Below are 14,235 nucleotides of genomic sequence, written 5' to 3' on the forward strand. Positions count from 1 at the left end.
ATTGCTAAATCTCAAATTATTTTTCATGACATTTGTGTATTTTTCTTTTTTTATTAAAGAAATAAAAATAATGAAAACTAGACAGGATTAGGACAAAGTTTATTGTTAAATAGAAAATATTTTATCATCCAAATATTTTCTTTCAGAAGCAATCGAACAGTAACAAAACAATTGTTCCCCATACATTGTCATGTCTGGATTATTTTTTTTTTGGAGGGGTGAGGGAATAAAAACACTGCACAGTGATCACACACAACTGATCACCGGAAACCAAATTATTTTTTTCCAGGTACTTTTTCAGAAGCTGCTGTTCAAAAATTTAATTCTCCTACATTGCACTTCTTTTCTGGATTTTGTTTTAACTCCACAACAAATATTATAAATAAAACTTATAAAACATTTAAAACCAATTATTTTTCAAGTCCAATGTGTGTTCAGGGAATCCAATACAAAAATAAAACATTTCTACCCTTCAGTGCATTATTTTCTGTTTTTGAACAAATCAAAACAAAAACAAAAACTGGTAAAAAAAATAAAATAATAATAATACAATACAGTGTAAACAACTAAACAATCCACAAAGCCTTTAGCTAAAAAAGGTTACAGGTTTCTGTTCAACAGTATCATGTTGACATTTTTTGTTTTTAACGCACTTTGCATGCGACTTACTAACTGCACAGCTTTTGAAAAACATCATCTCGGCTGGCACTGATGTTGCATCCATTGCCAGGTACTTTTTTTGGGCAAATTTACTCAGAGAGGGGAATGTGCGTTGATTGTTTTTTTCACTGAAGTAGTGGATCCTGATCCAGAGGAACTGGCCTTTCCTCTGAGTACCTGTGCATTTCAATTAGGGCATCAGTCCAACTTGTCCGATGCCATGGAAAGAGGTTGCAGGACTTCCACGATCGTTTCTGCCAAGCACTTTGTGATCTCCTCTGCTCTTGGAGAAGAAGCTAAGTGAAAAAATATCCATACCGTATTAATTTCACAGTTAACACAAAAGGCTAATAATATTCAATCAATTGCAGCAGTGCGTACATGAGCGAAACTGAAACTACTATCAATCTCAGTAGGGGGGGGGGGGGGGGGGGGGGGGGGTTTAAATTTAAGCAGCTTAACCTCATGTTCTACTCTTAAATTTCCATCCTCTTAGGCCAAAAAAGTGCAGGGCCAAATGAAAGTAAACTATGAAAAATTTTTTTTTTTGCAATATACACTAAGGCAGTGATTCCCAATCAGTGTGCCGTGGCACATTAGTTTGCTGTGAGCGCTTTTCAGGTGTGCTGTGGGAATTTATAAAATTTTACTTAATTGCTCAAAAATAAATTTATTTACAGAAATAATTTTTCTTTGTTCATCTATTTATCCCTTTTAGCACCATAATAATAGATATATTTATTAGTTTCACAGCTTTCAGGGGCAGTTTGAATTATTAAAATTGCATGAAGTAGCGAGGAGTTTGAAATACACATGCGCCGCGGTTTCACCGGTGATCCCTGTGGTTTTGAGGCATTACCAGATAACTATCAATCCTTTACTGCTCAGTGACTGTTTTTTTTGTCAATGTCTTTCTGTCTCCAAAGTGTTCTGTAAACTGACTATCTGTTGTCGTACTAGAGCGGCTCCAACTACTGGAGACAAATTCCTTGTTTTTTGGACATACTTGGCAAATAAAGATGATTCTGATTCTGAGTGACAGAACAAATAAATGCTCTTCTATTAGATGGCACGAAGTACATACTTTTTGTGACATTTTTATTTGTTGGTGTGCCGTGAGATTTTTCAATTGTAAAATATGTGCCTTGGCTCCATAAAAGTTGGAAATTACTGCACTAAGGTAATTTTTTTATGAACAGCTAGCTACTAAAATTTGCTGTTTCATCGAGTCAAATTTGAATGTAAAAAAATATCTATCAATACCTCTATCTCATCTAATGTTAAAATTAAAAACCTCAAAAATGAAATACTCCCCCCAAAAGTTGTCACACTTGATGACCCAATAGCCATTGCAACCAATACTGTTATGAAAGCAGTGCCACTAATTTCTGAAAAAGAAATTATATGGGATGTATCCTTGCGGATAGACACCCACAAGATGAATCAAATAAAGCACGGATGTCAAACTCAAGGCCTGTCACGTCATTTTACATGGCTCATGAAAGCGTTCATCAAATTTTCCCTTGACCTCTGTTAATATGATGGGGCAATTATCAGTAAGCCTCCGACACAAAACATATGAGGTCATGTCTAGTCCCTAAACAGACACAGTGCAGCTAAGCTTCTGGACATCACGGCTAGTCATATGCTTTTGGCAGACCGTAACATTTGTTAACTCATTTGAATGCGAATATCAATGCAGTGCATAAATATAAAAGCAGTCCCGAGGAAGCAGGGCCATCACCTGAAATAAGAGGTTGGTCACTCACACTGGCCCTCACATACTCTTATTTCTATTTTCTCTCACACATGCACGCTTTACTTCTATTTACAGATTAACCTGACCTGACATATGAGGACGAACAGGAGTGTCAAGGAGAACAGGAGGCTACATCTGTTGCCACTGCCCCTGCTCAAAAGACTGGGGGGGGGGATGTACATAAAACTTTAATAGAAATGTATTTTCGAACAAGTATACCACCTGTATATGCAATTATGGGATGCTTTTCACCATGACTAGTACTATATTCCATACTTTTTATTTTTGAGTCTGGGCTCTGATTTCAATATTTTAACAGGCATATTCATCATAAGTGGTTTGGTTTTAACTACTTTCGTCTTGTATTGATTCTTGTGTACTGTGCTGCTGTATTTTATTGTTAATTTTGTATTAATTTTAAATTGTTCTTTTAACCCTAAGGTGACATGAAAGGCACCCAAAATAAAATTCATTATTGATATTAATAAATATAAACTTTACAAACTGCTTTGTACCACAAAGTGTTGTTTCCATTTCATACAGGAAAGGAAATGTAAAAGTGCAGATGGAAAAGAGCAGGACATTCAGGAGCATCTTCTCCATCTCCTGAAGGAGCGTGTGTAACAATGTGAAATGAGACAGGGAAAAGTATTGAACACACCAAATGGCATTTATTTAATAGTTTATACAAAAGCCTTTGTTTGCAATGACAGCTTCAAGACACCTCCTGTATGGAGAAACTAGTCGCATGCATTGCCCTGGTGTGATTTTGGCCCATTCCTCCACACAAGCAGTCCTCAAATCATGAAGGTTCCGTGGGCTTATTTTATTGGCCTTGAGTTTCAGTTATTTCCATAGATTTTCAATTAGATTTAAATCAGGTAATTGGCTGGGCCTTTCTAGCAGCTTTATTTTTTTTCTTTGAAACTAATTGGGAGTTTCCTTGGCAGTATGTTTTGGATCATTATCCTGCTGAAATGTCCACCTTCGTATAATTTTCATCACCCTTGCAGATTTGTGTCAAGAATGTCTCGGTACATTTGCACATTCATCCTTCCTTCAATAACGTGAAGTTTACCAATATCATTTGCTGAAAAGCAGCCCCACACCCTCACGTTCCCACCTCTGAACTTCACTGTTGTTATGGTGTTTTTAGGGTGAGGTGTAATGCCATTACTCTTCCAAACATGTACATTATGGCATCCAAACAGTTCAATTTTGCTCTCATCCGACCACACTATATTCTCCCAGTATTTAACTGACTTGTCCAAATGTTGTTCAACTTTAAAGCTTTTACATGCTTTTTTTTTTTTTTTTTTTCCCCAGCAATGGGGGTCTTGCGTGGTGAGCATGGATGCAGGCCATGGTGGTGGAGTACATTACTCACTTTTTTCCTTGTGACAACAGTACCTGCTCATTCCAGGTCTTTTTGAAGCTCTCCACAGGTAGTCCTTGGATCTTGGACAACTCTTCGGATTATTCTTTTCACTCCTCTGTCAGAAGTCTTGTGAGGAGCACCTGATCGAGGCAAATTTATGGTGGTATGATTTGCTTTCCACTTGCGTGTTATGGCCCCAACCATGCTCACTGGAATGTTCAGAAGCTTAGATATGTGCCTGTAACCAATGTCATCGTTATGTTTTGCAACAATTAGTTTGCGAAGGTCTTGAGACAGCTCTGCTCTTACCCATCAAGAAATGTGTCTCGACTCACAACTTGGCAAAGAGACCTTTTTGTAGGCCATCAATTAGGACTGAACCAGCTGATATTCATTTGCACTGACAAGGGGCTGGATTGCTGTCTGATTATTGATAGACTTTAGGTGTTGTCTTGGCTTCCCATGCCTTTTTGCACCTCCCTTTCTTCATGTGTTCAATACTTTTTCCCTGTGTCATTTCACAACTTGATTTCTGATCTTATTTGTTCTACTTTCTTTGTATGTATGGATTACTTGGGCGGTTGATTGGTGAACTAGAGTTAAACGTCACTAGTGGTTACGTTGTATTGGCGCAAACAGCGCCAAAAGCGGAAGTCGTAGTCTAAACAGATTGCACACGAAAAATAAGATAAGCAATAGACTCCAACATGCCGACACGAGTGAGTATAAGTGGTATGGAAAATGAACAGATGGATGATAAATAAAAGTAGCGACCGGCATGTAGATCATTGTAATGGAGAAAAAGTACCGTTTCTTCTACTCCTTTCTTCAAACTTGAGTAAAAGTAAAAAGTATGCTGGATTAAAACTACTCTGTACAATTTATCTTAACCTTTACTTGAGTAAATGTAACTGAGTAAATGTAACGCATCCCTACCTGCCTCTGGTCTCATTACATCTGGCATAAAGGTAGCACAGCATTTCAGAAGAACATCATCATACCAACAGTCAAACATGGTGGTACCAGGTGGTGTGATGGTCTTGGGCTGCTTGCTTCTTCAGGACCTGGACAACTTGCTTTGATTGATGGAACCATGAATTCTGCTCTTTAACAGAAAATCCTGAAGGAGAATGTTCAGCCATCAGTTTGTGACTTCAATCTGGTACACCATTTTTCGTTGATATCAAAGCATATCCCGCCACCTTTTGTTTTCCCCGATAACTCCGTGACGCGGTCTGCCAGGTGTAGTTGGAAACCCGGAAGGATTACGGAGCCACCGGGGACGCGTTCACAAAGCCATGTCTCCGTGAAGCACAGGGCAGTGGAAAGTCGCAAAGTGTGAAGAGGTCGCCAGCTTTCTGCAGTCAATCGCTACAGACCTCCAAACTTTATGTGGCCTTCAGATTAATTGAAGAACAGTGCGCACAGAGCTTGATGGAATGAGTTTCCATGGCTGAGCAGCTGCATCCAAGCCATACATCCCACCAATTGCAATGCAAAGCGTCGGATGCAGTGGTGAAATGCACGCTGCCACTGGACTCTAGAGCAGTAGACGCATTCTCTGGAGTGAAGAATCGCGCTTCTCCATCTGACAATCCGATGGACTTGTCTGACTGCATTGTGCCAAGTGTAAAGTTTGGTGGAGGGGGGATTATGGTGTGGGGTTGTGTCTCAGGAACTGGGCGTGGCCCCTTAGTTCCAGTGAAAGGAACCAATAGATTTTGGACAATTCCATGCTCCCAACTTTGTGGGAACAGTTTGGAGCTAGCACCTTCCTCTTTCAACATTGACTGTGCACCAGTGCACAAAGAAAGGTCTATAAAGACATGGATGACAGTGTATCATGTGGATGAATTTGACTGGCCTGCACAGAGTCCTGACCTCAACCTGATAGAAAACCTTTGGGATGAATTAGAGCCAGGCCTTTTCATCCAACATCAGAGTGTGTGACCTCACAAATGTGCTTCTGAGGCAATGGTCAAAAAGTAGGCTTTACACGATCAGGATTATTGGGGCCGATCACCGATCAGTGAGTTTACAAAAACGATAACAAGATGGAGGAATGTCTCTTCAAATGACCTGGGCACGGTGGCCCAACTGGTTAGAGCGTCTGCCTCACAGTTCTGAGGACCCGGGTTCAATCCCCGGCCCCGCCTGTGTGGAGTTTGCATGTTCTCCCCGTGCCTGCGTGGGTTTTCTCCGGGCACTCCGGTTTCCTCCCACATCCCAAAAACATGCATTAATTGAAGACTCTAAATTGCCCGTAGGTGTGACTGTGCGTGCGAATGGTTGTTAGTTTGTATGTGCCCTGCGATTGGCTGGCAACCAGTTCAGAGTGCACCCCGCCTCCTGCCCGATGATAGCTGGGATAGGCTCCAGCACGCCCGCGACCCTAGTGAGGAGAAGCGGCTCAGAAAATGGTTGGATGGCTAATCTATCTTTGTTCCTCTATTTATGCCAGTGACAGAACAAATGAATGGTCTTCTATTAGATGGCAGGAAACAAATACAGTAATTAATGTATCCACTTTTTGTGACATTTTTGTTTGTTGGTGTGCCGTGAGATTTTTCAATTGTAAAATTTGTTCCTTGACTCCGTAAGGTTGGAAATCACTGCTCTAGTCATATCGTGTATTCTAATCAGTCAGGTAGAACCAACATTACGTGACAGAAATAATGGGTGCTAACTTACTGTAAATACATTTTTAATTAAATGACTTCCCCCACACAGAAACTTTACAGCATGATTCGACAGAACTGCGGCATGTTTACGTCCAACCGTTCGTGCTAGCACTAGTTTGCTAGGCTACATAACATTTTCTAATACAAAGTTGCCGCACTCCACTCTTGTCGTCGCCACGTTAACGAGTGTATCTGGTCGCATTTTAGTTGACAAGATAAAGCCCAATGATCATAAAAAACGGGATGCTGTGGTATCGGAATACAAGATTTTATTGCATTAGTCTGACAGTGCAATCGTGAAAGAGCAAATTTGTCTTGTAGTCTGATCCGGGGCATTACGTGTTGCCTGTTCCACACCGCCGACATGGTTTTTTTTTTTTATTTTATTTTTTTTTTTTTTAAATAACTTCATTGGTCGTCAGATATTTACAGTACTACGTCGAAAGACACGCGACAAGGCTAAAAAATAAACTAGCCTTTGGATTCAAATATACTGTGCACGCAGCGACGCGGACGTAATGTCTTTTGCGGAGCCGATCAATCGGCGAATGGTGACATTAAAGCCGATCAGCATAAAATGCTAAATATTGTCCGATACCGATCAGCTGATAAAAATCGGTGTAGTCTATCAAAAAGGTAAAGTCTATCAAAAAGTCCGATAAACACATTCCTAATACTTGTGGAGAGCCTTCCCAGAAGAGTTTAAGTTGTTATATAGCTGCAATGGGCCGTCATATTGAACCCTTATGGATTAGGAATGAGATGTCACTGCAGTTCATGTGAATCAAGGCAGGTGAGCCAATTACATTTGGCAATATAGTGTATATCAGCTATATGTCTATATACAGGAGCTAGATAGATAGAAACACAGACAGATAGATGGGCTTTCGCTAGATCTACAAAGACACAATGTAGCTCCTTCTGGCCTCTGTACTTCTCCATAAACACCAAGGCATTTGCGCTACTCTTTCTAGGAAATCATACTGTTGCCTACAGATAGTTGTCCTGAGTCTAGCCTCCACTACTCTTTCCCATAACTTCAATGTGTGGCTCATCAACCGCCTTAATTCTCTATAGTTCCCACGGCTCTGCACATCACCCTTGTTCTTAAAGATGGGCACCAGCACACTGTCCCTCCATTCCTCAGGCTTCTTCTCCCCCGCTAGAATGCTGAACAACCTGGTCAAAAAAACGATAACCGATCAGATCACAAGATGGAGCAATGTGTATTTAAATTACTTGTTCATTTATTGTATATAATTGTGTACTTAATTGCTAAAAAAATCTATTTACAATAGCTATGCCAGTGAGGCATAGTGACAGAACAAATGGTCATCTATTAGATGACAGGAAGTACATACAGTAATTTATCCACTTTTTGTGACATTTTTGTTTTTTGGTGTGCCGTGAGATTGTAAAATGTGCCATGGCTCCATAAAGCTTGGAAATCACTGTTCTAGTCAGATCATGTATTCTAATCAGTCAAGTCAAACCAACATTACATGACAGAAATAATGGGTGCTAACTTACTATAATTGAATTACTTTATTGTAATTAAATTACTTCTCACAAAAACTTGAGAGCTTGATTCGACAATGCCTGCATGTTTGCTTAGAACCATTAGTGCTAGCACTAGCTTGCTAGGCTCCATAACATTTTGTTGCCTGCTTGATAGCATATAGTATTAAAATGATAGGGAACACGGCATGTTTGATGGAGAACTTGCCCAGCTGTTCATTTCGGATACAGAAGATGAGGACTTTGATTTGTGGATGAGAATTGATAAAAAAAATATTGTTAGTACATTGTTAAATACTTCAATCAAGTACAACCGAATTCAGTTTTGCTCCCGCCGCCTTTTTAAAAATATACGCTAGCATGCATGCTACCTTATCTTTTAAGCTAGCGTATGTTCTACCATGCCTGCGCTGAATACGCTGCGTCTTATGCATGTGTTAAATACAGAAAGACCGTAACTGAGACTGCACCTTTTAATACGGTGCGCCTTATGGTCGTGAAAATACAGTATACACAGGAAATGAACACATCATTTAAATGGACACATACATTGCTCCATCTGGTGATCGTTTTTTTTTTTTTTTTATAAACTTGATCGCCCCCAAAATCCTGATCGTGTAAAGCATAGGTGTCAAACTCAAGGCCCGGATGCGGCCCGACGCATCATTTTATGTGAACCGCGAAAGCAAATCATGTTTGTCAACTTCTGTGATTTTTGCTAAAATCTGTACCCAAATTGTCATGTCGAGATATTGCATTTTTCTTTTACCAAACCCTTCTGACAGTAAACAATACTTGAATAAACTATTAGCCTTGTCTTAATTCAAAACTTATGCCTCAATGTGTTGTGTAATAGTAATGTTTTGGTGATGATTAATCATTTATAATGAATGAATGGTTTCACTGTTCTAAAGGCCCTCTGAGGGAAAGCATAAGTACAATGCGGCCTGAAACCCCCCCCCCCCCCAAAAAAAAACAAACCCCTGGTGAAAAGCCTAGTGACAATGAAGAAAGCTGCAGTAAGAGAAACCAGCCAAGGAAAGTCTCATGGCCCCCACTCTCATTTAAGCTGCCCACACCTGGTTGAGACCGTTATGGGCTATGAATGTCCTGTATTTTGGGCTATTCACTTTTTTTTATTTATTTATTTGGTTGTCCTACCAGGGTCCAGAAAAGACCCCCCGACAGCTACTTCGGTTTGACCCAGTTTTGTAAGGTAACCAACCCCCGTTATATGGTGGATTTATGGCAATTTAGTGGAGACTAAAGTAACTTTTTCAACACCAAGTAGATTTTAGTTTAGCCACAGCACACTGCTAAAGCAAGACACCGCAGGGAATTGAACCCCATCCCGACAAAAGTCAGGAGTGCCACCACCGGAGTCTTTTGCTTTTTGTTACTGTACTGCGGGCAAAAGCAAAACCTGGAGGAACAAAGCTAGAAGCTTGTTCCTCCAGGAAAAGAAAACCCATGAAGACCTGGCCGCTATGTGATCTTGTCACTGCATGGGGTTAAGTCTGGACACGAGGCTGAAACTAGAAGACAACTGGTTGCCCCCCGCACCCCAGCATTTCCCGCAACTATAATGTATGGGTGGATGATTGACTCCACAGTACCCTTTCATTAAACATGATACCAGCATCTATGGTGGAACGCAACGCTGGACCGCAAATCCATTTTCCCCCCCTCACAAACGATACTGGACTGGAAGCTCGGGTCAAACGAACTGTCAATGCTGTACTAAGGGAGGGAAAAAAACAGGACAATGAGGCTTCCCACCCCCTCCCTCCCATAAACCCCAAAACATTTAACGATGCTCATCCAATAGAAGAAATGATTGTTTACCGCCGACAGTGGAAACTTAAATCACCAGGCTACTCTTCCTCTCTGATGCACAATTCTTCCAAGAAATTAAACTAGGGTGGCAGAATCAAGGCATCCAATGACCTGGCGCTGAGGCTTAAGTTGCGAGTCGAGTGATTTATGCTGAAAGAACTCTGAAAAGACAAAGAGATTGTTGCGCCCCAACCCCACAAACTCCCCAACAGCTTGGCATTGCAACTTAACATTTTTACGCACATAATGTACAAACATTTTTACGCACATAATGTACAAACAGGTTATGCAGAGCTGATGTACATGCAGCAAAAGTAGTTACTTTAAAGCCATGGCATGAAGATTAAGGGAACTGAAATTACTTAACTTCGAACCCACGCCAAGTGATGCATTAGGGGTAAACAAACTTGCTGCTGTTGATCTAAGTGACTGGATTCTGTTCCATCACAGGTTAGCCCATTCCCGACACCATATTGAGAATTTGGAAATTTGACCTGAGAAACCAAATGGAAAGAGGCACACACACACACACGGAGAAAGAGAGCCGGGCTTCTGCGAAGGACGTCAGCTTTAAGCTCAAGCGAACACAGGGTTGATACTTCATTCAGGGGCTACACATATTCGTCGACAGCTTCCACAGACGGCTTTGCATTCAGAGGCGGGTAAGGTCGGAGTGGACAGATGAAAACAATCTGAAACAAAGAGTGATCTACACAACACACCCAGCACAGAAAACTTATTTCTAATCATCTTAAATTTAAGATGCAAAGCAAGGGCACCCACTGGCCAAAGAGGAACTCACGAGTAAAGCATTGATATTGATGAGGTTAACATAAAGCCAGTTCCAAGGCCTAAAATTGTTCATTTTGACCAAGTCAGAATCTTACTATTCTCTGGGTTAGATGACATTCCTGCATCAGTCTCAACCTGAGCTCTGTAAAGAGAAGTGCAGGGATACAAACAACCACAACCAACGCACTTAGTGCAACACATTTGCGTTGCATTTTAAACCTAATCCAAGCTGCACAATGCACAGCTTTCCTCAGCTACGAAACTTCACACAGTTGCATGATTGTGGGCATATTTCCATTTTAAGACAGACATCTGCCACTAGCACAGTTGCGCAAGGGCTTGTAGCTGAGGACCTATATTGCCAAGTAATCAAAACCTGACAAATGTGACGGTTGATTTCATAGGTCAGCGAGATTCTCATGTCATGGAGAGCACGCAATCCTCCTTTGTAGACCGCTCTGTAGGATCAGAGAGAAAACCCCTACAACCCATAAAATTCCCCACGAAAAAAAATAAAATCATAGAACTGACTATTGTTATCCTTACCCGAATGCTTTACTGCAGATATGACTACACCATCAAATGAGTCTCTCAGCACAAAAAGACAAAGCAATGCTATGTATAAAGTTATGTATAGCAATTTGCTTTTGAGATGAGGGCAGCTTAGCCCATTCAAAATACAGAACCCATCAAGTAGGTTTTAGGAATTAGCTGCATTCCAGTATCAATATTTGATGGATTCCACTTATCTGCCTTCAATTTCCACTTTGAAAGGGAGCATTCAACCCCTGGTCACATCCGTGCTCTACAAAAGCTCCAAGCTTAAATACCTGAAAAGCACAAGAAGAGCTCCCCCAAAAAAGCCCCCCCAAAGAACAAATACATACCAATACTGTATTCAATCACAACAAGCTATGCATTTATTATGCAGGTAGAAAATCCTTTACAAATAGTTCACTTGTATTATCAATACAAAGGATTGTAACTAATTGCAAAGGCATTGCAATGGAGGATTTAAACCAGACAATGAACATTAAAAATGAATACATTTAATGAGCTTACGTGATGCTCGAAGCGCAAGGAACGTGTACATACAATGAGTTAGGAGACTTCCAGGTGGTCTCAGGAATTTGAAAGCGCACAGGACACAGCACACTGAAAAATGCAAAGGAAAAAGCCTCCACCACAGGACCCCACCCAAAATACAATGCATTGCAAAATAAGTGTTACAACATGCTACTTTTTCTATGGACAACTGGAAGTAGTAAGATTTTTTTCGATAGTTATTAAATACCGCAACTGTGAACACGAAGGATTTCCACCTTATGCATTGCCGTGAAGACGATGACTTGGATGTAGCTTACTGAAGGACTGGTTAACAATCTGCAAAAGTAGCAAAGACACAGCCCCAACCCACAGAAGAATGCCTGTACAGAATTGCAAATGACTTCTAGTAAAGAAACATTTACCACATTCCAAATGTGCTCTGGCTACACCAGGAGACTACTTTAGGAGCTGCTATCCTGTGAGGCAATTTGTCCACTTGAATGATGTTTGGCACACTGGGCTGATTCTTATACAAGCAAGCCATTGTGAAGGGAAACTTGAAGGGAAACTTGAGCTGTGAAGTCTAGGAAGAAACTGGTTAACACGCCCCTCCCCTTCCCACCCACCATTCACATGTACGAGAAAAAGAATTTAGACAAACTTCTCGAGTAGGCCTAGTGAACAAGGGACCAGCCTCTCTCCAGCAGGGTGGGGAACTAGTTGTGATCGCAGAGGGGGTAGAGAATTCCGATAAGGTGTTGCTCTCGCCACCGCACTACCAAGGCATTCGTCCCAGTGGACACCACCACGCAAGTCAGCACGAAACAGGATTGGTGATCAAGGTATGAAACACTTTACAGAGATAGCCTGAAAAAGGGGAAGAGAGATCTGTGCGAGATATTGGGTCCTACAAAAGGTTTTAGAGTGAAATTTGATAAAAAGGGCCTGTTACAAATACCTCTACCATTATACAAACCAACACCTTTGTGATTAACTCAGCATGAAGACTCAGGACACCCTGTCCCACCCTCTTGGCTGGCTTGCTCTGGATCTGCTGTACTGCTTCAACACTGGACCTTTGCTGGTGCTACCCTGCCTCTGGCGCCATCTGGTGACCACTGCTGCTCTTTTGGACCCCTCTGATCCTGTCCTGCCTGGTACACCCTCCGGTCCAACCACACGATCGGGTCCTGTCCTGCCTGGTTCGCCCTCTGGTCCAACCGCACTCGCGCTTCACCATCGGCCTCATATGTCGCTGAATCCGTGATCTTCTAAGACTAAGTCCATTCTTCCTCTAAACTACTAAGTCCATTCCTCCCAATAACTCAGTCCACTGCCTCAGGGCAGTTTAAAGTAGGAGAAAAATAAAATAAAAAAAAATAAAAAACCTGATATGAAACTCAGCTTGATACAAGGAACTGAACAATTTCTGTAGCTTTAAAAAATAAAAAAATAAAAAACAGGTAACATCTTAGCTTGATGTAAGCAACTTAATTTGTATGCCAAAGAGGCATAAAACAAGTGAAGACGCTCTTTCGGAGAAAACTGCCTTTTACTTAAAACTGAAACATTGTTACACGGCTAATTACAGTAACAAATTGAGCTACTGTGGTAAAAATGTCTGCAAACTTTTTTTTTTTTTTTTTAACTTTGGTTGAATGACTCAATTGCTGGTAGAAGCCTTTAAAATGGCTGCTAACTTTGTAGCACAAACTACTACCGTTTGATGACGGGCAGCTGACCTATTGAGCATTGACTAGTTACCCAAGTAGCGTTGTAGTTAAAATTGTTAGCGGAAGATTTCTATAAAATAAAATAAATAAAAAACTGTGCCAGCCATTATCCTTAGACGCTTATCAATAGTATTGAGACTTAAGAGGGGGGAAAAAAATAACTGCGCCCGCCTTAGTCATTGTGACGTCAGTCGACAGATGTGAAAAGAGCTACAAAAGGTAGTTCAAACCAACCAATAGCAAGCCGGCAGAGGCTTTGCGTCACGGCGGCCATCTTAAGCCAACAAAGGCTACAAAAATTAAAAAGCTCAAGTCTAAAGGCCACACAAAAATAAGCAGTTTTCTTAACGAATAAACAGCGTTCTGGCAGTTACACGGCTTCCTGGCAGTAATAGCGCTAGTTTGCCAACGTTACAATCGTAAGAAAAGGGGGAGAAAAAAAACAGGTCACATCTGATCAGCAAATAGCTATCTTCGGTATTAACATGACAAATTACAACTATTCTTTCTTTCGTTAAGTCTGCTGTAACTGTTAAAAATAACCGGATACAAAAATTTAAAAAAAACGACGATACAAGAGCTACCGTTAATTTACTGCCTGAACAACAGACAATCTAAGTAACTCAAAGCCACTTTCCGCGTCCTTAACAAAGGCATGTCGAAAACGCAAAAACGTAACAAAAAAGACCGTGTTCACCTGAATAGCAAACGTACAACCTGTCGACGACCCGTACCACTGTGACGCAGCAAAGAACTGCAGTTGATTTATACGCTTCGAGTGGTTCGGTTAAGGGTTCGGCTACGTATTCATTCGACAAGAAAAAGTAGTTC

The 14,235-nt window shown here is 40.9% G+C and overlaps 1 long non-coding RNA gene across 5 annotated transcripts; it reads right to left on the bottom strand.

Annotated features, from left to right (window-relative positions):
- Positions 1-82: 82 nt before the first annotated feature.
- Positions 83-13,436, bottom strand: LOC133485314 (uncharacterized). Of its 5 annotated transcripts, XR_009790662.1 has the most exons (4): positions 5,000-13,436; positions 4,799-4,917; positions 2,506-2,581; positions 83-956 (listed from the first exon to the last, which is right to left on the bottom strand). It is a non-coding gene; the product is annotated as an uncharacterized LOC133485314 (long non-coding RNA). The 5 variants fall into 5 exon arrangements; XR_009790663.1 differs by lacking the exon at positions 2,506-2,581 and having other exon boundaries at positions 4,821-4,917; XR_009790661.1 differs by lacking the exon at positions 2,506-2,581.
- Between the last annotated feature and the right edge of the window lie 799 nt (positions 13,437-14,235).

The sequence above is a fragment of the Phyllopteryx taeniolatus genome, chromosome 10 (assembly GCF_024500385.1).
Source record: "Phyllopteryx taeniolatus isolate TA_2022b chromosome 10, UOR_Ptae_1.2, whole genome shotgun sequence".
In the NCBI taxonomy this organism is placed as follows: domain Eukaryota; kingdom Metazoa; phylum Chordata; class Actinopteri; order Syngnathiformes; family Syngnathidae; genus Phyllopteryx; species Phyllopteryx taeniolatus.